Source organism: Bos grunniens, chromosome 6 (assembly GCF_055505025.1).
Source record: "Bos grunniens cultivar Pamir isolate PY7600 chromosome 6, Bosgru_T2T1.0, whole genome shotgun sequence".
Classification (NCBI taxonomy): Eukaryota; Metazoa; Chordata; class Mammalia; order Artiodactyla; family Bovidae; genus Bos; species Bos grunniens.
This window is the reverse complement of record NC_141170.1, coordinates 35,704,220-35,729,174: the sequence shown is the minus strand read 5'-3', so window position 1 is coordinate 35,729,174 and position 24,955 is coordinate 35,704,220. Positions and strand designations below refer to the sequence as shown.

Below are 24,955 nucleotides of genomic sequence, written 5' to 3'. Positions count from 1 at the left end.
CATCAGTGAAGCCCTGACCACAGCTGGAACAAATCTGGACCAGAAAACAGCCTCAGTACAGTCAATCAACACTCAGTGAAGGTGAGAATAGACACGTAACTTTCATGAGCCCTGAGTGCTGTGATGGCATGCTATTAAGGCTTATTGTGTCATTAGTATACCAAGACACCTACTATCTTTTAAGACTTTGGCTTATTTACTGTTCAAATTGTTTTATAAACCATTTCATCTCACACAATGTCTCAATCACAGTAAATCTGTTGACTGATGGATATTCAGCTTTAAACTGAAGGAATTTACAATCTTACTGAAGATTTAAAAGTCTATATGAAAAATTATAATAATGCAGGGCACAATATGATTGGACAAATGTTTTTTGTGTGATGGATGTTACAGGAGTTCAGTTTGGTTAAGTCACTCAGTCGTGTCTGACTCTTCGCAACCCCATGAATCGCAGCATGCCAGGCCTCTCTGTCCATCACAAATTCCCGGAGTTTACTCAAACTCACATCCATCAAGTCGGTGATGCCATCCAGCCATTCCATCCTCTGTCGTCCCCTTCTCCTCCTGCCCCCCATCCCTCCCAGCATCAGAGTCCTTTCCAATGAGTCAACTCTTTGCATGAGGTGGCCAAAGTATTGGAGTTTCAGCTTCAACATCAGTCCTTCCAATGAACACCCAGGACTGATCTCCTTTACAATGGACTGGTTGGATCTCCTTGCAGTCCAAGGAACTCTCACGAGTCTTCTCCAACACCATCTACAGTTGAAAAGCTCAATTCTTTGGTGCTCAGCTTTCTTCACAGTCCAACTCTCACATCCATACATGACCACTGGAAAAACCATAACCTTGGCTAGATGGACCTTTGTTTGCAAAGTAATGTCTCTGCTTTGTAATATGCTATCTAGGTTGGTCATGGCTTTCCTTCCAAGGAATAAGTGTCTTTTAATTTCATGGCTGCAATCACCATCTACAGTAATTTTGGAGCCCCCCAAAATAAAATCTGAGACTGTTTCCACTGTTTCCCCATCTATTTCCCATGAAGTGAAGGGACCAGATGCCATGATCTTCATTTTCTGAATGTTGAGCTTTAAGCCAACTTTTTCACTCTCCTCTTTCACTTTCATCAAGAGGCTCTTTAATTCTTCTTCACTTCTGCCATAAGGGTGATGTCACCTGCATATCTGAGGTTATTGATATTTCTCCTGGCAATCTTGATTCCAGTTTGTTCTTCATCCAGCCCAGCGTTTCTCATGATGTACTCTGCATATAAGTTAAATAAGCAGAGAGTTAGAAAGAGGAAATAAAATGTAGAAGATTGGTGACTCTTTGAAAGCTAATGTAGGGGAATCGATGAAGTCTCTTGAAGGAACAATTTTGGGCTGTATTTGAAGGACTGATTGAATATAGAATATTTAGAGGATAGGGAAATGCATTTGAGAAAATAAAATATAGAACAAGGGCACGATTGAACTCAGGGACAGGTATGTAATTGAGGGGGTATCTTTGGAAACAGACTGTATTGGGTTCAAGTTTTACCTCCTGTCCACTTAAGCAACTGAGGGAATATTACTTAACATTTCGAGGCCTTTGTTCTCTTCTCCAGACATGAGCTACTTTCTTAGTGAGATTATTCTGAGATCAAGTGAAGTAGGTTACAAACTTACAGGCATATTTCATACATTAATGAAAGAAACTATTAATTTCTATTCCTCATTTGATTTTTTCTCATTCTCCATATACTTATTTTGGCTTTACAGTCTTATTTCCATTTCTGTGATCAATACCTATCTACTTTTTTAATACTCATTTTAAGTCTGGGAGTTTGAAGCTAAGAGAAAAAGAGCCATAATACTGGGAGATGAATAAACAGAATGAGATTCTAGTATTCTTTTTTCAGTTAACCAATGTAGCCAATAACTGTCTTCTAAACAGTGATACCAAAAGAGTTATGAATTTCCATGTATTCTGGGGTATGAATAATTAGGAAGGGGAATCACAAGTGAGAAATGAAAAATAATTTTTTTTTTCTTTTCCAGGAGTTAATAAACAGGAGCAAACAGAGGGTAGCAATAGAGAGAGATTAGGCAAGAGGCATGTGTGCACACATACTGTTACACTCACACACAGCATCTTATCACAAGGTTTTCTGAGGTTTAAAGTGCCAGCACTGAGACATGTTCAATGTTTCACTGAAAAAAATTCTGTTGCATAAAACGTGTCTTTAGATGCAAACAAACTTCTGCATTATTTCTAGGTCAAGAACACATGTTTTGAATGAAGATGCTTTCTGCTTTCATATTTATATTTGCTATGATGTTGTCCTTGTTGTTTTGCATCTCTACAAAACATTGCATTTATAACATTGTTTATAAATAAATAAAAATGATTTTCAAAAGAGCAAACTAACTTGTATTTGACAGAAGCACCAATTTTTTTTGGAGGACCCTCAATTCAGAAATAATTTTGTTAATCAACACAGTTCAAAATGTAAAAGCATGCACTTATTTACAATGTGTTAAATAGAACTAAAATACCTAATAAAAATTACTTTGTTGAGATTATGCTTCACACTTTTTAAGGCAGACTTGTGGTGGAATTGGGGAAACTCAGTTCTGAGGTGCAATAGAGATAGTAAAGTCCAAAAAAACAAATGGAGAGGCCAGAGAGAACAGAAGTTGTAGGGTGTCCTCCCTCTGAGTTATAATTGTTCCATGAGCTCTAAGGTTTCAAAGGGAAAGAGCAACTTGGGCTTAAACTTGGTCATCATAACAAGAAAACTCAGAGACATTTTCGGATGTGACAGAGCAGCACACGTCCAGATATCAAGCAACAGTGAAAGCTCAATGCAGAATTATTATATTTTCAGAATAGAAAAGAGTATTCAATTTCTACTGGGGAAGCTGGAATGAGTAGGAAAAGTGTCAGCATGTGGTTGGAAAGGGGTATTAGAGCAATTTTTAAACAATATGTTTTTGTATTGGAAAAACTGTTGTGATTTAGTGAGAGCCAAGGTGGATCAAGGAATAAAGTTGGTGAGGAATAAAGTTGCTCTCCCCACCTACAGCTGAGCATCACCTCAGTGATACCAGTCAAGTAACCTGAGACTGAAGTCACTGTAGCAGGGAATTATACCTTGAATGAGAGAAAAAGCACAGTGAATGTAGTGGAGACTAGAGGATGCCTAAAGCATGATGCTCACACACAATAGGGCTTGCCTCAGGGACACTGGATCGTTCAGTAGCAGAAACATTCCAGGCTTCATCTAAACAGCAGAGATTTGTAATATAGAGTAGGCTTGGTTCTTTCATTGGTCCAAAATGAGCACATGGATAAAAGGATGAACAGGGCTGGACAAACAACATGTTAGATGGAACATTAATTTAAGATAAAATAAAAACTTTAAGTAGAAATCAATGTATTTATCATATTTTATTCCTGGTAACTCTGATGGAACAAAATATTCTCAATGCTGAATATTTTTAGGCTTTGATTATTTTATTTAAGAAATTTATGAATTTAATTAAATTTATTTAAATCTTATCTCATAGATTCTCACCTATTATATTGATGAGATACATAATATACTCATCTGAGCCTACTTGGTACCCTTCAAAGATCTTTTCACAACTATTGGTGAGGCTGTAAGCATAAGACAAGACTCCAGTGTTGTGTTCTAGCTGCTTAAAAGTTTTTGGCCTAGACTGTCTTCTACCCTATACCAAATTTGTTCTATTCTGGTTTCTATTTTTTTTTTTCTTCCCTGTTGCTTTGTTCTCATTGTTTTTTTGTTTTTTTGTTTTCCTCATATGGGATTTCCCTTAGATTTTTTGTTTAGCTTTGATTTGTATGAACTTGCCTTTGAGTTTTTCTCGAGGATATTCAAACTGAGGATTTTTAAATCCTGCCCAAGTAACAGATCCAATGTTTTCAGTTCCCCTACTCCCATTCAGATCATTGGCTTCCAGGCACTCATTTGTCTAGGAGGGCATTTCAAACACAAAATTCACCATATGCTGCTGTTAAGTCGCTTCAGTCATGTCCGACTCTGTGCAACCCCATAGACGGCAACCCACCAGGCTCCTCCGTGCCTGGGATCCTCCAGGCAAGAACACTGGAGTGGGTTGCCATTTCCTTCTCCAATGCATGAAAGTGAAAAGTGAAAGTGAAGTCGCTCAATCGTGTCTGACTCTTAGCGACCCCATAGACTGCAGCCTATCAGGCTCCTCCGTCCATGGGATTTTCTAGGCAAGAGTACTGGAGTGGGTTGCCATTACCTTCTCTTAGTCACATTAGTTTAATTTTGGTAAAACACTAAAGTTCATTACTGAAATATGAAATAAAAACTTTTTTCACCCCGTTTGTTGGAAAGCTTTCTTAAGGCAAGGACTTGGATTTTTCCGCCAGCACCTAACACAAAGCCCAGTCCACAGCTACACACATGCAGCATTTAGCAAGTAGTAGACTCATCAACTGACCTACTGACCCACGTAAATGAATGTTCAGTTCAGTCGCTCAGTCATGTCCGACTCTTTGCAACCCCATGAATCGCAACACACCAGGCCTCCCTCCCAGGACTCCCAGAGTCCACCAAAACCCACGTCAATTGAGTCAGTGATACCATCCAACCATCTTATCCTCTGTCGTCCCTTTCTCCTCCTGCCCTCAATCTTTTCCAGCATCAAGGTCTTTTCAAATGAGTCAGATCTTTGCATCAGGTGGCCATGGTATTGGAGTTTCAGTTTCAACATCAGTCCTTCCAATGAATATTCAGGATTGATTTCATTCAGGATGGACTGGATGTATCTCCTTGCAGTCCAAGGGACCCTCAAGAGTCTTTTCCAACACCACAGTTCAAATGCATCAATTCTTCAGCACTCAGCTTTCTTTACAGTCCAACTCTCACATCCATACATGACCACTGGAAAAACAATAACCTTGACTAGATGGATCTTTGTTGGCAAAGTAATATCTCTGCTTTTTAATATGCTGTCTAGGTTGGCCATAACTTTCCTTCCAAGGAGTAAGTGTCTTTTAATTTCATGGTTGTGGTCACAATCTGCTGTGATTTTGGACCCCAAAAAAATAAAGTCTGACACTGTTTCCCTATCTCATTGCCATGAAATGATGGGTCCAGATACCATGATCTTAGTTTTCTGAATGTTGAGCTTTAAGCCAACTTTTTCACTCTCCTCTTTCACTTTCATCAAGAGGCTCTTTAATTCCTCTTCACTTTCTGCCATAAGGGTTGTATCATCTGCATATCTGAGGTTATCGGTAATTCTCCTGGCAATCTTGATTCCAGTTTGTGCTTCCTCCAGCCCAGTGTTTCTCATGATGTACTCTGCATATAAATGAATAAATGAAATCAAATACCCTCTAGGGAATCATAAACCTACTTTAGGAGGAGATTGGGCTATATAAGTTTGGTAACTGTAATACATGTGCCATTAAATTTCTCTAGAGGAAGTTCAAAATGCATTTTTGATATTTTGAGCTATAAATATGACATATTAGTTCAGGTGTAAAATACAGTGATTCTATATATGTGTACACACGCATTATATGGAAGTCCAGTTACCAGTTGCCACCACACAGTTTTTACAATATTATTGACTATAATTCCTATGTGTACATTATTTCCCTATGACCTATTTATTTTATAGCTGGAATTATGTTCCTCTTAATCCCCTTCACATATGTCATCCATTTCCCATGCTCATCCTAATTCTCTTCAATATTTATCTTTCTTTTTGTAATCAACCTCCACAGGTATGTGAAGAATAAATGAAAACAGATATTGATCTATATCCTCTGGTATCACCTAAAATCTTAACTTTGCATTTCTGACAGAAAGTTACATTTTAAAACTCAGCAGTCTGACAGCTAGTTTCTAGTAGCTGATAGTGCTAAGTTTTCCGATCTGTTTTCCTCCCCAAAATTCTAACCATGACATAAGCAACCTTAATTTATCACTGACATCATCATTTATTACAAGCCTTCATCCTAACAATCCATTGCCTTTTAGTGTCCTTTCTTTTTACTTATTTATTTTGATGGCCTGCCCAGCTTTGAGTTTTCCTCACATTCCCAATTTGCCTTTCAGCCAAGTGGCTAGTGCTGACTGAGGAGCCATCACCATCCATCACCATCAGCAGGCTGCACATTATTCATTGCATTTCAAATGGATGGTGCACTTCAGTTTTCACATCTTCAGTGCCTTTGGCCTCTGCCAATAATTCTTCCACTTTAATATTTACAAGGCACCCAAAAGTTTGGATGTTTGAATGTCTGGCTTTGCAAACAAGCAGGGTACCGCAGAACAAAGTCTGTCTAACTTTGTGTCTCTTCTTTTGGTTTATGAGTGCAAAGATAGGCTGGAAATTCTTTGTACTTTAGTGTTGAATCACCAACCCTGTAATCATATTAATCTCTTTGGTGTGGAAAATTGTATTCTTTATAAAGACACAGTTTTAAATCTTTCAGATGAATAGAGTTTTAAAAGTCCAATGAATTACTTTGTTTGTTTATATGAAACACTTACTTCCAATAATTGAAGTGCAAGTTATTCTTACAATGTGATCATAATTTATATCTAGAATAGAGCTCAGATTGTAAAATAAATATTGGTTATTTTAAACATATGGTGCTTTCTGTTTTATTTTTATTTTTGCTACAAAGACCTGAATCTTGGTTCGCTCTTGCAGACTTTGTTGATATAGACAAATTCAGAGAGAATATAGTAATAGCTTTTGTATTTGGTGGCCTAGAAAGCTTATAAATAAAACTGTATTAAGCTGAAGAGGATGTGCATTGAATATTGGGAGGTTTAATTTTAATTAGACAAAAATTACCATGAAATCTTTTTTTCTAATAGTTTTATATCTTAAATATTAGATCCCAACAGAACATTTTAAATACATTTTAGATACCACTTTTAAAACTTTTTATATCTATTCAATAAATAGGGTAATAGCATAATTTATTGTACAAACACTTCAGATAGTGGTGTTAAAATCAAACACAAATGGAAACTAGACTTGAAAATTCTCTAAGACAAAACTAGTTTAGTCATACAAGCAAAGCTTAATTTAGTTTATTTTGAAAGACAAGTAAGGCTAAGTTGACCTAGGTGACTTCTTGCTTATGACTTTGAAAATTATAAGTGAAACTTAAATTATCCTTCAAGGTTGATATGAGATAATCACTAACCAATGTCCTTTCATTTAAGGAAATTCTAGCATGATATGCAATCACTGTGAAGAATAGTCACTGCTTCCATACTACATAAACTGCTGTATAACAAAATATCTCTGGGCTTCATTCCATGTTTGGTTTGAGTGCTTTGATTTGGAAAACTATTTTTGATGTGTTCACAATAAACTTGTAGTTGCTATTTCAGTGGTTCATTGGTTTGACTTATTTTTTCCCTGAACTTTTAACAGAAAGAAGAGCAATAAAAAGACCAAAAATTGCATCCATTTTCTAAATATCTATTTACTTGATTAATTGATTATATTGATAATCTCTGAAATAGCACTATTCAAAATCTAATTTCAAAATTAAAATTCCTTCTAAAGATAAGTCCATGCACATGAAAAAAAATGTCTAAAATCTTTTTTACAAATTTTAGAACATTTAAAAATAATATAGACCCAAAATATTATGGTTACATAGTCACATACTGCAATAAGTTTCTTAGTCACAGTTGTCACTAATATCATGTCAGTTTCAGAAAAAAAAATGTTTCTGAAAAATATACGAGGTTTTTATACGAGACCATAAATACGTTTTTATGGTCTTTTTCAAAACATGTATGCCTACAATCTACTTCAAAGTTGCAATTTAATGGGTAACCCAAAGTTCATGTCTTCAATTAACACTTCTCTGTAGATCACAACATTTTTAATTGAAAAATATTGCTTTTCTAAGAGCTAACATACCAGATAAGCTCAAAGCAAACTAAGTTAAATGAAGGATTTTTCTAAGTCTAATTAAATTTAAGCAAATATATTTAAATATTTAATCTCATATATTAATGCACGTACTGTATTCTGTCTCCACTCAAAGTACATTCCTTTGATATATAATTTTATGAATGAAAATCTCTAAAAACTTATCTTTGTTTATGGTACAGTTAGTATTAAATCATCATTAGGTGCTACAAAATCATAGGTCATCTTAATTCATAAGATTTTGGTTTAATAAAAGCTATTTAATAATACCCCTGTAAAAAGTATGTTTTTATATCATTGGATAAATTATTTTTATTTAGATTGTAAATGTCTCAATTAATTTCACATATTTTTATTTCAAATGATATAGTAAGTGTTAATTTAGTGACTCCATTAGCAGATAAAAAACATCATAGATTTTTACATGATACCAGTTCTACATCAGTTGATCAGAACCTTGAAACACAAATTTAGTTAGTAACTGTTCAATTTTTTTCCCCATCTAATACACAAACTCCAAGTGGAGCTCTGGGAAGTTAGTTCCCATCCCCTTGTGTCTTCTTATTCCACCAAAGAGATGGAGGGAAACACTACTGATGGTCACAGCCAAGGTATATAAGCCCAAGAAAACACTGAGATTTAATCAGAAGAATATAGAACACTATCTTCTTTATACTTCACCAACATACCAATAAGACTAGTAACAGTTAAGGTTACAGCTAAAAGAGTAGCAAGACAAAAATGCTCCCTGAAAAGGAGTATTTCAGCATGCCTATATCTATTTTAAAAACAGAAACAATAGTTAATAACTTAAAAAAAAAAAATGAGCCTGAATGGTTTTGCTGGTGATTTCTACCAAACTTAAAAAAATAAAAAAAAAATTTAAAAATCCAATTCTGCAGTTTTTTCCTAGAAACAGAAGCAAAAGAAAAACTTCCTAACTTTTTTATGAAGCATTACCCCAGTATCAAAATCAGATAAATATGGGACTTCCCTGGTGGTCCAGTGGTTAAGACTCTGTGTTCCCAATGCAGGGGGCCTGAGTTCCATCCTTGGTCAGGAACTAGATCCCACATGCTACAACTAAGAGTTCACATAACACAACTAAAACCTGGTGTAGCCAAAAAGATAAATTAATTAAAATAACCATTTTAAAAGTCAGATAAATATGTTACAGGAAAGAAAAACTACAGACTGATAATTCTCATGAACACAGAAGTAAAAATCTTCAACAAATATTAGCAAGGCAAATCAAGCAATGTGTAAAAGGAATTATATACACTATGATCAAGTACCAAGTGAGATTTTCCCAAGTAAACAAGTCTGATTTAATATTCAAAAACAAATTAATGCAACAAAACCTTGCCAATGGGGTAAAGAATAAAAACAAACAAAAATACACGATCACATCAACTGATAAGAGTAAAAAGCATTTAACAGCACTCTCCTTTTTATGATAAAAAATTCATCAAACCAGAAATTAAAGAGTACTTTCTCAACTTGCTAAAGAATACCATCACAAGATCTTCAGATGAAGTCATACTTAATAATGATAGACTCAGGAACTTCCCTGGTGGCCCAGTATTTAAGAATCCAGCTGCAATCCAGGGGGCACCAGTTTAATCCCCAGTCTCTGATAGGGCAACTAAACCCAATTCACAACTACTGAGCCCAAGCATCACAACTGGAGAGAAGCCTGTGTGCCATAACTAAGACCTGACACAGCAAATAAATTAATAAACATAAAACCAAAATGACTATTTTAAAAAAATAATGAGACTCACTTTTTCTCTTGGATTGAGAACAAGCCAAGGATGTCCTCTCCCACTACTTTCTTTCAACATCATATCAGAAGTCCTTTCATACTGCAACAAGGAAAGAAAGTGAACGCTATATAAATTGGAAAGAAAAAAATAATACTGTCTTATTTGTAAATTACATGATGATCTATGTAAAAAACCTTAAAAATTCTAGAAAACTTTGCAGTGGAAAAATCTGGTATCAGGTCTTTCATGATCATGATTAATTTTAAAGAGAAGAATCATGTTGATAGTACACACTTTTGGTATGTTATGAAAATGGCACTTTATAGTCTTCCTCTCACAAACCCATGTGCCCAACCTAATCACGAGAAAAAGTCATACAATTCCTACTTAAGGAACATAATACAGAGTATCATTAATCCAGGGGTAAAGGATCTGCCTGCCAATACAGGAGATACAAGAAATGAGGGTTTGATCCCTGAGTTGGGAAGATCCCCTGGAGTAGGTAATGGCAACCCACTCCAGTATTCTTGCCTGGAAAATTCCATGGATAGAGGAGCCTGGTGGGCTATGGTTCATAGGGTCCCAAAGAGTCAGACATGACTGAGCACACACATGCACTCCTGTAAAGCTTACTAGACCATCAACAGAGAAAGTATCTTAGAAAATGTCCCAGCTAAGGAAAGTCTAAGAAGATAAGATGATTAAATGTATTATGGTATGTTGGGGGCAAGAGTGAGGCACTCCGCCCATGGCAAAGGTCATGAGGAAGGAGGCTCGACATACGCAAAGGCGGGATCGAGCCTCAGGTGTCCCCCTGGAAATCCTCGAGCATCTACCCCCATAACCAGAGCCTGCCTGCTTACTACAATTGTCTCAGCCCCTCGGATACCAGACTCCACGGCTGCCACGACCCCGCAAGAGGAAGGGGCCCCCTCTGCCTCCGCTTCCCCCGCCAACACGGGAGACACCACGGACATCGAGACAATTGACTTCAGGGACCTCGGATGAGCAAGGAACGGATCCACCCACCAAACAGATGTCTCAGCTTCACATACGGGACACTACTCCCCCTGATTCCCTGTGCCGCAGAAACATCCCAGGCCGCCTAACTCAGGCGAACCGGAATGCCCCCATACCCACTTGGGGACAAATACAAACTCTGTCACCAGGCACGAGGAATGACTTCCTCGCAGGGATCTCCAGCTTCTCCTGAGAAAATGTTTATTGCCATGCTTGCCTTGCTTTCCTGCCAGGTAAGTGCCTCTCCTATTCCAGCCAAGTATTGGGCATATCTCCCAGATGCTCCAACTTTCCAGATTGTTTCCTGGAATAATGAGCCTATACGGGTCAACCCAGACCAACCTCAGCTTTTGGGAGGATTCTATACTTCTTACACTAAAGATAAATATCCTATTAATTTTAATTATACCTTCAGGGGATTAATAGACGATCTTCCTGTTTGCTTTAACTTCCCCAATAATCCAAAGAGTTTTATTACACCCACTAAAGAAGGGTGCATTGGGGCCTCTACAAAAATAATTATAACAGATTCCTCAAAAATAGATTCCCAGTCTTTACGTCATTGGGTAGTTTGGGTATTAGTGGCCCGCTTGCCCAGGATCCATGACCCTTATGTGACCCTGCGCTTTACACCCCCTCCCGGTTATCCAAAGTGTTATAAGGTTGCTCCTTCAGATGAAGTGTGGAAGACCATAGATGGCCGTACTAGGTATCTGACTTGGACAACTTGTACTTATGGTTCAAGGATTGATTATAGGATACCAGGCGGTGGGAATTATACTATTCAGGACTGGAGCAACCCGAATCCGGGTGAGGATCCATTGATCAAGATAACATTTAAAGGCAGATTTGAGAATTGGAATAGGATTCCTCTTCCTTGGCCTACGCAAGCCACTAAATGGCATATTAACCAATTTGTTCCTTCTATGCTGTCTTATACAGCTAAAAGCAAAACCTATTGGCAACCTGAGATTTGGAGAGCCCTTGCTGCTACTGCCCCCGTTTCTGAATCTCGCCCAGATAACGATTCCACTTATTCTGTTTTAGCTTGTTTACCCTCGCCTTATGTTTTCCTTTTTACTAATGATTCCAACAAACTTAATGTATGCATGAATTATTCAGGTGGACTTAACGTGGTAACTTGTGAACAATGTATGCTTTCATCCTGTTTGACCCCTCAATATAATGTTTGCTCTTTTGTGGTGTTGTGACGCCCACACTATCTCCTGATACCCGTGATGGTGACCTCCCACTCGTATGACAATTATGGTCTTGCCGTGTTACAACAACTACAGGATTTAATGTGATCATGACAGTTTGTGGGCTTACTTATTTTAGGAATATCAGCTTTAATAGCAGCAATTAGTTCTGTTACTGCGGCAGCAATATCATTGACTCAACAAGTGCATACTGCCCAATATGTTGATACCATGTCTAAAACTGTTTCTTTAACTCTAGCAACTCAGGAAGCTATAGATAGGAAATTAGAGATGAGAGTAGATGCCTTAGAAGAAGCAATTATGCATATTGGGACTGAGTTACAGGCTTTAAAGATGAAGATGGCTTTGACATGCCACGCTGATTACAGGTGGATATGCGTGACATCTTTGAAGGTAAACAAGACAGATTATGAATGGGAAAAGATTAAAAATCATATCTCAGGTGTTTGGAATAGTTCTGATATTGGCCTGGACTTAGGGAAACTTCATAATCAAATACAGACCTTGGAACACTCTCGACTGGATTTTACCGCCACTGGAGCAGCTAATAACTTTTTTCATACCTTCTCTAACTTTATTTCTGGAAAAAATATTCTGTCTAATATCCCTAGTTATGCTGTCGTTGGTGCTCTAATCCTACTTCTCATAATCATTCTTCTTTGTATTATCAGGATTCTTCGGCAGAGCATTTGGAAGCTCACGACTGAGCTGCATCTGGTTGTTTTAAGAAATAAAAAAGGGGGAGATGTTGGGGGCCAGAGTGAGGCACTCCACCCGTGGCAAAGGTCATGATGGAGGCTCAACATACGCAAAGGCGGGATCGAGCCTCAGGAGTCCCCCTGGAAATCCTCGAGCATCTACCCCCATAACCAGAGCCTGCCTGCTTTACTACTTTGTGCTCCCACCTACACCTCTGACTTTACGGGGGGCTGTCCCCCACCACCTCTTTCAGAGAAGGAGTTAACCTAGAGCTCCAGTTAATAAAAACTCCTGGGCATGACAAGAGTGTTTTAACCTACAAACTCCTCTGAAGGTTCTCTAGCCTGCCTGACAGGCTTGTCCGGCCACATGTGATTGCTCACAGCCTCCCAACTGTGAGAGGCACGAGATGCTTTAAACCTTCTAAAAACAGGTTTCTTAGAAAAGTTAGAAAACTATTAGTATAAGCATAATGGGCTGATTAGAAATTGTATTGGTGAAGGGTTTTTCATTTGTTGAGCCAATGTTTGTTGCTAAGTCTCCATATCCCCTGCCCTTACACACATTAATGAATATATAGAAGAAATAAGTATTAACCTTTGATATTAATCATGTTAGACCTTAGGCTAAGTAAATTCTTTCCTTAACTAAAATCCACTACACCCTCACCCTATAGGAATGTAACTTTATTTGGGTGGCGTCTGTTTCAAAAATAATCACCCCTGGAGAAATAAGTGTCCTGGTTGACTGACTACTGTCACAAGGAGAGGGTCATAAATTGTCAGCAGGCCCCCTGGCCAGAAGATGATGTAACACCCCTAAGACCTCTGTATATATTTGTATGAAGCACCTGACTTTGATAAAAGTCAGGACTGCTGACCCCGCATGACTTTTGTATAACATCTCAGTGCATAAAAGTAAACCATGGAAAATAAAGAATTGGAATCAGTTTCTCGAAATACTGGTCTCCCCATGTCACTCTCTCTCTCACTCTGGCTGAGTCTCCATCTGTAGCGCAGAACCCGCCATGCTTACTAATTATGCCTGGGCTTCTAAGATCCGACCGGGGAGGCCTCAGTGTCTCCTCTCCTTCGGGAGAATGGAAGGATGCCTGTGGCCTACATAAATGGTGCAAACTTCTTGTCTTGAAGTTTTATTGGTCTCCCACGTAAACCAAGCTACTCAGCCTCTTTTCTCCACTGAATTTTCCTACTGAGCTATCCTCATTCTATTACTCTTTACATCTCTAATTAATATCTAATTGAAGCTATTGTATCCTGATCCTCGCCGACGCCGTCCCCGCTTCGAATACCCTGGATCAGCCGGGGCTGGACCCCGGCAATGGTATCCTTGATAGAATCTTGGAACAGAAAAGAGCAACATCATTTTAAAACTAAGAAAACCTGAAAGTATGGATATTAGTCAAAAATAACGTCAATATTGGCTCATCAATTGTGACAAATGTCTCCTATGAATGTAAGATGAAGATGTTAATAATAGTGCTAATAGAGGGAATCAGGTTTGTGCATCTGCAAACTATCTAAACTACATTTGTAAGTTTTTTGTAGACCTAAATCTACCCTAAAATAAAGTCAAAAATTAAAATAAAATCAACAATATAGTACCATCAAACAAGAAAGTGGACAGAATTGAGATTTTCACCACATAAAAATTGGTAAAAGCACTGTAACAAAAGCATTCAGAATCTACATTCTGAGGCAAGACTGCTTAACCTCTATTTCACTGACATATTTTATACACCTAATACAGTTGTCTGTGTTTCCACTGACCCTGCCAAGAAGTAGCCAAATGGCTTGTGTATCTTGCAGGCCTTAGATAACACAGCCAGTTTTTACTTTAAGAGGCTGACAGGGGATGTGATGTCCTACTGCTAGCCAATACCAGCCACATTAACCAGAAAGTGCTTATTTTAAAGGTGAGCCCCTGCACTGTTTGTCTTGATAGAGAGACAATTACCTCAATTGGTACCTTCAATTACCTTGCCTCTGGGACTCTTGGGTGAAAAGATTATTGTTGGTCCTCTTTCATGTTTATCCATGTGATAAAAGTAAAATCTTTGTACAAAGCACAGGCATCACACACGCTACCAGATGAGACCATGGCAGATGCTGTAATGGAGATCTACCACAGCCATTCTGACTTCTCTCTTACTAATATATCTCATTAAAACAAACCCAGGTAAAATGCTAAACCATAGGGAACACCAGGAGAGAAGTACTAGTGAGGATTTATTAAAAGAGAGAGAGAGAGAGAGAATGGAATATGTGGTCATTTAATTTTATATATTTCCACAGAATTTTCAGTTGCTAGGGTTTTTGACTTGCAGCTTTTTTCATGTGTTACAATTTAGGTTTTATGAGTATAGTTCCCTATTCTATATAAGAGATCTTCCTTGTTCATCTATTTCATATACAGCAGTGTGTATATTCAATGTCTTATAAGAACAAAATGGAAAGAATCTAAAAATCATACATGCATATATGTATGTATAAAATGTAGAGAGAATCACTTTGCTGTATACATGAAAATAACAAGATATTGTAAATCAAATATGCTTCAATAAAAATATAAAATTCCAATGTTTTTGGTACTTTTTACTCATAACGTTTTTGGTCCTTTACTCAATAAAGGACAGAAATGGTATGGACCTAAGAAGCAGAATATATTAAGAAGAGATGGCAAGAATAAACAGAAACTGTACAAAACAGATCTTCATGATCCAGATAATCATGATGGTCTGATCACTCACCTAAGCCAGAAATCCTAGAATGTGAAGCCAAGTGGGCCTTAGGAAGCATCACTATGAACAAAGCTAGTGGAGATCATGGAATTCCAGTTGAGCTATTTCACATCCTAAAAGATGATGTTGTGAAAGTGTTGCACTCAATATGCCAGCAAATTTGGAAAACTCAGCAGTGGCCATAGGACTGGGAAAGGGCAGTTTTAATTCTAATCCCTGAGAAAGGCAATGCTAAAGAATGCTCAAACTTCCACACAATTGCACTCATCTCACACACTAGCAAAGTAATGCTCAAAATTCTCCAAGCCAGGCTTCAGCAATATGTGACCCATGAACTTCCAGATGTTCAAGCTGGGTTTAGAAAAGGCAGAGGAACCAGAAATCAAATTGCCAACATCCACTGGATCACCGAAAAAGCAGGAGAGTTCCAGAAAAACATCAATTTCTGCTTTATTGACTGTGTGGATCACCATAAACTGTGGAAAATTCTGAAAGGGATGGGAATACCAGACCACCTGACCTGCCACTTGAGAAAGCTGTTGCAGGTCAGGAAGCAACAGTTAGAACTGGACATGGAACAATAGACTGGTTCCAAAGAGGAAAAGAGTACATCAAGGCTGTATATTGTCACCCTGCTTATTTAACTTATATGCAGAGTATATCATGAGAAATGTTGGGCTGGATAAAGCAAGCACAAGCTGGAGTCAAAATTTCTGGGGGAAATATCAATAACCTCAGATATGCAGATGACACCACCCTTATGGCAGAAAGATATGAAGAACTAGAGAGTCTCTTGATGAAAGTGAAAGAGGAGAGTGAAAAAGTTGTCTTAAAACTCAACATTCAGAAAACTAAGATCATGGCATTTGGTCCCACCACTTTATGTCAAATATAGAAACAGTGCAAACAGTGGCAGAATTTATTTTTGGGGGACTCCAAAATCACTGCAGATGGTAACTGCAGCCATGAAATAAAAAGACACTTACCCCTTAGAAGAAAAGCTATGACCAACTTAGATAGTATATTAAAAAGCAGAGACATTACTTTGTCAACAAAAGTCCATTGAATCAAGGCTATGGTGTTTCCAGTAGTCATGCATGGATGTGAGAGTTGGACTATAAAGAAAGCTGAGTGCCTAAGAATTGATGCTTTTGAATTGTGGTGTTGGATAAGACTCTTGAGAGTCCCTTGGACTACAAGGAGATCCAACCAGTCCATCATAAAGGAAATCAGTCCTGAATGTTCATTGGAAGGACTGATGTTGAAGCTGAAACTCCAATACTTTGGCCACCTGATGCAAAGAGCTGCCTGATTTGAAAGGACCCTGATGCTGGGAAAGATTGAAGGTGAGAGGCGAAGGGGACAAAAGAGGATGAGATGGTTGGATGGCATCACCGACTCAATGGACATGAGTTTGGGTGAACTCTGGGAGTTGATGATGGGACAGGGAGGCCTGGTGTGCTGCAGTCCAGGGGGTTGCAAACAGTCAGACAGAACTGAGTAACTGAACTGAACTCATAATTAAAATTGCCAACTTAAAACATGAAAAGACTTTAGGCAGGTGGCCTCATGCACTGTCATAAATTGTACTAAAGAAGAAACACAAACCAAGAGAGGGTTAGTGACCTGGTGAAGTTCACAAAGATTACTTATGTCAGAGCCATAATCATAATCTCGGTGTTCAGACCCCATGCTTTCTCTTTGATTTCATTACCCTGAGAGATTATGCTGAAATTGTATTTTTCTTTATCTTAGTAATGAGGTCCATTGGTGCCTTGTTTCAGAGGAGCCTGAATGATATTTATGGAAATAAAGATGTATATGGAATGATTTTAAATATTTTTGTAATGTTTAATCTGCACTTTTACAAAACTAACAAATTTAATAAGAACTCAAAGATAATATCCAATTTGGTCAACCTCCTTCTTATGAGATGTTTCCTATGAGACACTTGACACAATCACATTCCTTTAGAAAACATCTATTTATAAGCTACTATGTCAGGTACCAGAATGAAGGGATGGGAGTGAGACAGAGGACAAAATGTACAATCAGCTCATATAGTATAGAAGATTCACAGGTGGATGTAACTCAGGACAAGAGATATTATAATATACTATAATAAGAAATATCCTATTGGGGTAATACTAATTCTGATTGGGAGACTGGGTAAATAATCATGAAAATTGAGCATTCAAGTTAAAGTTATGAATAATAGGAAAAAGGAAAGTTTAAGGAGTATATTGTCACCCTGCTTATTTAACTTATATGCAGAGTACATCATGAGAAATGCTGGACTGGAAGAAACACAAGCTGGAATCAAGATTGCCGGGAGAAATATCAATAACCTCAGATATGCAGATGACACCACCCTTATGGCAGAAAGTGAAGAGGAACTAAAAAGCCTCTTGATGAAAGTGAAAGTGGAGAGTGAAAAAGTTGGCTTAAAGCTCAACATTCAGAAAACGAAGATCATGGCATCTGGTCCCATAGCTTCATGGGAAATAGTTGAGAAACAGTGGAAACAGTGTCAGACTTTATTTTTCTGGGCTCCAAAATCACTGCATATGGTGACTGCAGCCATGAAATTAAAAGACGCTTACTCCTTGGAAGGAAAGTTATGACCAACCTAGATAGCATATTCAAAAGCAGAGACATTACTTTGCCAACAAAGGTCTGTCTAGTCAAGGCTATGGTTTTTCCTGTGGTCATGTATGGATGTGAGAGTTGGACTGTGAAGAAGGCTGAGCGCTGAAGAATTGATGCTTTTGAACTGTGGTGTTGCAGAAGACTCTTGAGAGTCCCTTGGACTGCAAGGAGATCCAACCAGGCCATTCTGAAGGAGATCAGCCCTGGGACTTCTTTGGAAGGAATGATCCTAAAGCTGAAACTCCAGTACTTTGGCCACCTCATGCAAAAATTTGACTCATTGGAAAAGACTCTGATGCTGAGAGGGATTGGGGGCAGGAGGAGAAGGGGACGACAGAGGATGAGATGGCTGGATGGCATCACTGACTCAATGGACGTGAGTCTGAGTGAACTCCGGGAGTTGGTGATGGACAGGGAGGCCTGGCATGCTGCGATTCATGGGGTTCCAAAGAGTCGGACATGACTGAGCGACTGATCTGATCTGATCTGAATATAACTACAGATTGTCAGCTGTCTTTATTGTTTATTGTTTAGATGCTTCTTTAAGGCAATTCAGTTCAGTTCAGTTCAGTCTCTCAGTTGTGTCCGACTCTTTGTGACCCCATGGACTGCAGCACACCAGACCTTCCTGTCCATCACCAACTCTCAGAGTTCACCCAAACTCTTAGTGAGGATTTAATAGAAAGGTCTGTTGGAGCCCCATCATACAGTTATTCCAAAGTCATCTAAAAGGGGACTTATGTTTATTGAACACCACTTAAATAATCTAACAAATATTATAATTGCAAAAATATCATCTCAGAAATGAGAAATATTTCTTAACTTTTACCCATATTCATTTCAGTTCAGTCAGTTGCTCAGTTGTGTCTGACTCTTTGTGACCCCATGGACTGCAGCAGGCCAGGCTTCATGTCTATCATCAATTCCTGGAGCTTGCTCAAACTCATGTCCATCAAGTCAGTGATGCCATCCAAGCATCTTATCCTCTGTTGCCCCTTTCTCCTCCTGCCTTCTTTCTTTCCTAGGATCAGGGTCTTTTCCAATGAGTCAGCTCTTCCTATCAGTTGGCCAAATTATTAGAGCTTCAGCATCAGACTTTCTGATGAATATTCAGGACTGATTTCCTTTAGGATTGACTGGTTTGGTTTCCTTGCAGTCCAAGGGACTCTCAAGAGTCTTCTCCAGCATCACAGTTCATAAGCATCAATTCTTTGGCTCTCAGCTTTCTTTATGATCCCACTCTCGCATCTATACATGATGACTGGAAAAATCATGGCTTTGACTAAATGGACTATATTGGTAAGTAATGCCTCTCCTTTTTAATTTGCTGTCTAGGTTGGTCATAGCTCTTCTTCCAAGGAGCAAGAAGTTTTTAATGTCATGGCTGCAGTCACCATCTGCAGTGATTCTGGAGCCCCCTCCAAAATAAAGTCTGTTTCCACTTCCACAAAATAAAACTGTTTCCACTGTTTCCCCATTATTTGCCATGAAATGATGGGACCAGATGACATGATCTTAGTTTTGAATGTTGAGTTTGAAGCCAGCTTTTTCACTCTCCTCTTTCACTTTCATTAAGAGGCTCTTTAGTCCCTCTTCACTTTCTGCCATAGGGTGGTGTCATCTGCATGTCTGAGATTATTGATATTTCTCCTGGTAATCTTAATTCCAGCATGTGCTTCATCCAGCCCAGCATTTCACATGATGTATTCTGCATATAAATTAAATAGGCAAGGTGACAATATACAGCCTTGACTTACTCCTTTTCCCAATTTGAAACCAGTCCATTGTTCCATTTCTGGTTCTAACTGTTGCTTCTTGACCTGCATACAGACTTCTCAGGAGGCAGGTAAGGTGGTCTGGTATTTCCATCTCTTGAATAATTTTCCACAGTTTTTTGTGATCCACACAGTCAAAGGCTTTAGCATAGTCAATGAAGTAGGAGTAGACGTTTTTCTGGTAGTCTCTTACTTTTTCCATGAAGCTACAGATGTTGAAAATCTGATCTCTGGTTCCTCTGCCTTTTCTAAATCCAGCTTGAACATCTGGAAGTTTTCAGTTTGTGCACTATTGAAGCCTCACTTGGAGAATTTTGAGCATTTCTTTGCTAGTGTGTGAGATGAGTGCAATTGAGCAGTAGTTTGAACATTCTTTGGCATTGCCTTTCTTTGGGATTGGAATGAAAACTGACCTTTTCCAGTCTTGTGGCTACTGCTGAGTTTGCCAAATTTGCTGGCATATTGAATGCAGCACTATTAATAGCACTTTTACCTCATCCATCAGAGCCTGCAAAGATACCATCTTAGAAATGAGATATTAACTTTTATCCATGTTACTCTCCAATAAAGTGCTTCCCTTGTGGCTCAGATGGTAAAGCGTCTGCCTATAATGTGCAAGACCGGGGTTCGATCCATGGGTGGGGAAGATCCTCTGGAGAAGGCAATGGCAACCCACTCCAGTACTCTTGCCTGGAAACTCCCATGGATGGAGGAGCCCGGTAGGCTACAGTCCATGGGGTCACAAAGAGTCAGATACAACTGAGCAACTTCACTTCACTTCACTCTCCATCAAAGCATTATACGTCAGTACTTTAAAACCCAAAAGAAAAAATGCCAGCATGATCACCAAAAGCTGTACGACACTATGAGTAAGCAATGGTGAGCATTGGGAAAGGTTCCACCTGGTGAAAGGAAAGTGACAACGTTAGCTGCTCAGTTGTATTTGATTCTTTGCAGCCCCATGGAATGTATAGCCCACCAGGCTCCTGTTCATGGGATTCTGCAGGCAAGAATACTAGAGTGGGTGCCGTTTCCTTCTCCAAGGGATCTTTCCCAACCCAGGGATTGAACCTTGGTCTCCTGCATTGCAGGCAGATTCTTTACCATCTGCAGATTAGTATGTTAAAGGAGCAACAGTAAGCATATCCTGTGATATGAAGAGACCTTTCAGTGCTGGGACTTCTCTGGTAGCTTAGCTTTGCCACTTGGGGGAGATTGTGGGATTCTGCCTCCTCAAGGACAATGAATTGCATCTTATAGAGGGTCTTGATTAATTGACTTATTAGGTATACATTCAGAATAAAATACCTTAAGGAGACTAGAATTTCATATCTGTTTTTTGTTGTTAGTCACTAAGTTATGTCCTACTCTTTTGTGATCCCATGGATTGTAGCCTGCCAGGCTCCTCTGTCCATGGGATTTCCCAGGCAAGAACACTGGAGTGGGTTGCCATTTCCTCCTCCATGCTATCTTCCAGACCCAGGGATGGAACCTGTATTTCCTGAATTGGTAGGTGGATTCTTTATCACTGAGCCACCAGGGAAGCCCTTTTAATACTTGTGACATATATGGGAAACCTATTTCAAGGATAACAACTTGCTATATATTACAAGTTTACAGTAAAGCCTTAGGAGTTAGGTGACAAAGAAGAGCATTACAAAATCATGTGAGATTCCTGCAAAGATTCATTTAATATATATTGTCTTACTTTTACATATTAATGGTAATACAGGGTGCATATAGATTTTTAAACTTTGCTAATTTTCTAGAAATTGCAAGAAATATTGATTTTATTCACTCAGCTATGCTCTTCAATATTCTGTTTTAAGGAGAATAACTATACAGAGGATAATTTCATTTCTTATAGATGCAAAAAACCAATAATATAATTTTTTTATTATTCAGTGATGGTAGTAAATTCTTGGAGCAAATCAGCCAAATAAAATTGGAATTTAAAAGTAATTATAAGGCATATAAACAATGTATTTGTTTATATTGTAGAAAATATAAACACTTGAATTATTTCTGTAAATTAAATGTAAACTTTCCTGAAATTATTTACCTTAAAAATTATTAAACTGTCTATCCACATACATAATATATAAACAAATAAGCAACTTTATATACATGTACTAATATGATTGTCAATCTAATATTATACAGTATATAATTTATAATATATTATAACTGGAATATTCTACATGTACCAATTCTGAGAGCATATGTAACAGAATATACATAGTGTTTTATTATTTTTGAGAGAACACAATTAGTGTCCACAATTAGAGAAAAATTAGAACACAATTAGAGAAAAATTTTAGTTGCAACTGAACCTTGACTAAGTGCTAGGAGTGTTTCAATAGAACTTATATTTCCAGACATATCCCAAGAATTAACTGCAATGTCCAAGCAGGTATGAACTTTTTAGAATTTTACATATTGAAGGCAACTCAAACTGCAGGGAATAAATAAGAAACTTACATCCTACCCCCAGGGCAGATATTGTTTCTTACTATCCATGTGGTTCATTGATTATGGATCAGATGAACAGTCAAGGAAATATAAACATGTTTCAATGCTGCTATGGCTTCTAAAAAATCAAGACACATAAAACCAGTAAAACAAACAAAAATAACTGTATAAAGAATTTGCATGTGCAATACACCCAGGAAAAAATAAAAATACAATAGAAGCTTCCATAACAAACATTCTCACAGTGAAAAAGCCGGTCTCATTACAGCTGGCGCACAAACACACTGCACAGCAAAATCTCAGTTCTCAACAGGTCTCATGGCTCCAAAACTTGTGAGCAGAGCCCTTTAGACTGATTGCTGCACAACAAAGGAAATAACCAGACTACTCTGGAAATTATCCGATAGCAGAGATTTTATTGCTCTGAAATTGCAGGAGGGAGGCAACCAGCAGGTAAAACCCGGGAACAGATGCTCTGCCTCTAGTTTTCTTCTAACTTGGTCCTGAAATTAATTGATATTACAATATTTTGCAACAAAGATGCCTTCTAAAGTTAAAGAGAAAAAAAAAATGCTGTAGCTTTTCTAGCTGAATTGTTAATTTCTACAGTTTTTTTTTTTTTTCTTTCCCCAAATCAGAATTGTTTCTTTCAAGTGGCTTATGTTTTCGAAGTGACTGAATCTATAAAACATGGGGCCTTCCCTTGGTGGCTCAGCAGTAAAAAAATCCATCTGCAATGCAGGTGAGGTGGGTCAATCCTTGGGTCTGTGGGTAAGATCCCCTGGAGAAGAAATGGCAACTCACTCCAGTATTCTTGCCTGGAGAACCCCATTGACAAAGGAGCCTCACAGGTTTCTGTCCATGGGGTTGCAAAGAGTTGGACATGACTTGGCAACTAAACCACCACCACTAATGTACTTTTTTGTTTTGCTCTCTCCCCCCTCAAAAAGCATTTTTTTAAATTTAAATTTATTTATTTTAATTAGAGGCTAATTACTTTACAATATTGTATTGGTTTTTCCATACATTAACATGAATCCGCCACAGGTGTACACGTGTTCCCAATCCTGAACCCCACTCCCACCTTCCTCCCCATACCATCCCTCTGGGTCATCCCAGTGCACCAGCCCCAAGCTTCCTGTATCCTGCATCAAACCTGGACTGGCGATTCATTTCTTATATGATATTATACATATACATATTATATCATGTATATGATATTATACCATATAAGAAACGAATCATGTTTGTTTTTTGGAAGTCAATCTCCTAGGTAATTTTACTTATTTTATTTTCCACTATAATTAGCAAATTATATGTATACATCTGCCAGTATAATGCAAAATAAATGTAGTCATAGATATATGAGACCAAACACTTCCCTTATCATAAAAAGTTGATGATTTTTTTTTCAGGTTTCCATAAAGAGGCTCCCTTTTCTGTTAATTTCCTGCTGTCACTTGACATACTGTACATCACTCTCTTCTCATCTATTTACTCTAATTTATTTCCAAAAAATTTTCAAGATTCTCAAACATATTAGTTTGAGAAATGTAGTTCTCAGCAAGCAGAAAGTTGCTTGTATCATTCTATGGACATTTTGGATAAGTTATTGCCAAAAGATGTATAAATTCTAAGCCATAATATTTGCTCCTGTCACTTAAATTTTCCCGGATTCTGCTTTGTTCTGCTAAAATAAATATAAAAATAAAAGCATGCACATATATGCTTATATAATCTGCTATGCATATTTTCTATCCACTTAAACTATAATTTTAAATACTTATATTTATCATATATTATTTTGTTGAATAATAAGATGTGTGTGACAATGTGGAAAGAATTTATAAATTCATTTTTAACACTAGAAATGTAGAAAGTGGTATAAGAATCTATATTTTTAATGATAAATTTAAAGATCATAAAAAAGGAAACATTTGGGCAATATTAGAATCTAGTTATTTTATTTCTATTTAAATTGTTTTCTCATTGATATATTACAAAAACTCTAGATTTAAGTAATTACTGCATTAGTAAGCTGTTTTTAAACAAATATTTGAGTTTTTAAAATTTATAGTGGTAAATTAGCATTTAATTTGTACTGATAGACAGAATGTCAATGTTTAATTTTTAAAGCAGAGAGATTAGCAAAGATGGTCTTAATTCTAGATTGAACTCTATTATTATCTATCAAAACTGAGAATTTTCTGTCACAAATATGCTAAAATACCTTTAAGCCACCTTTCCAGTTGTGAGATATGATATTATTATATTATGTTTTAATATTTTAATTATAAAATTACAATTGATATAAATATATAGATCTCAATATAAGAAAAAGAGCAAAAACTGCCAATGACACTAAAACTTTCTTGACTACTAAACTCTTTCCTCCTGAAGTTTATCTTCAATAATACCTTGTATTCCTCCAAATATGTTGTGTATTTATGTATATAAACACAATCAACATGGAATTTTATAGTACCATGTCTTAATATTCAAATCTTATTCAACTTTATACACTTGAAAAATTTAAAAAGGTTTAACATCAAAATAAAACAGTAATAACCATTTTATGTCAAACACCCATGGAAATTGGGGAAACAGCATTGATGCCTCTAAATTAATATATTTTGTA

The 24,955-nt window shown here is 37.5% G+C and overlaps 1 pseudogene; it reads left to right on the top strand.

Annotated features, from left to right (window-relative positions):
* The first annotated feature begins 10,418 nt into the window (after window positions 1-10,418).
* On the top strand, window positions 10,419-12,753 carry LOC147370588 (endogenous retrovirus group K member 19 Env polyprotein-like; annotated as a pseudogene).
* The last annotated feature ends 12,202 nt before the right edge of the window (window positions 12,754-24,955 follow it).